A 503-nucleotide genomic window follows, 5' to 3' on the forward strand; every position below is an offset into this window, starting at 1 on the left:
TTGTGGTCTAATGGCCCTACCGGGCAAACACTTTGGGTTCGCGAGGACTTGGAGTGCTGGTAGTGGTTGGCGGACCCAACACTCTGGGTACCTCCGGGTACTTGGGGTTGGTTGAGAACTTGGTGAAGATACCCCTGTCACCTTGTTCGAGGCCACTTGCATGGTCGCAAGCGTTGTGATACAATGGCCCTACCGGGCAAACACTTTGGGTTCGCAAGGACTTGGAGTGCCGGGACGGGTTGGCGGATCCAACACTCTGGGTACCTCCGGGTACTTGGGGTTGGTTGAGGACTTGGTGAGCAAACACTTGATATACGTTCTTCGGATGTACTTCGGGTGTCACCTGTTGTCCGAGGCCACTTGCATGGTCAACGGTTGAGGTGGTGATGGCGGGTCGGTGCTGTAGGGTGCCGGCCTGTTGGCTGCCTTGGCCGGGTTGGTTGGTTAACACTTGATTGGGCTTGCACCCGAGGGTAATGGCACTTGAAGGTGGGTACTGGCCG

Source organism: Anopheles ziemanni (assembly GCF_943734765.1).
Source record: "Anopheles ziemanni chromosome X unlocalized genomic scaffold, idAnoZiCoDA_A2_x.2 X_unloc_69, whole genome shotgun sequence".
NCBI classification, from domain to species: Eukaryota; Metazoa; Arthropoda; class Insecta; order Diptera; family Culicidae; genus Anopheles; species Anopheles ziemanni.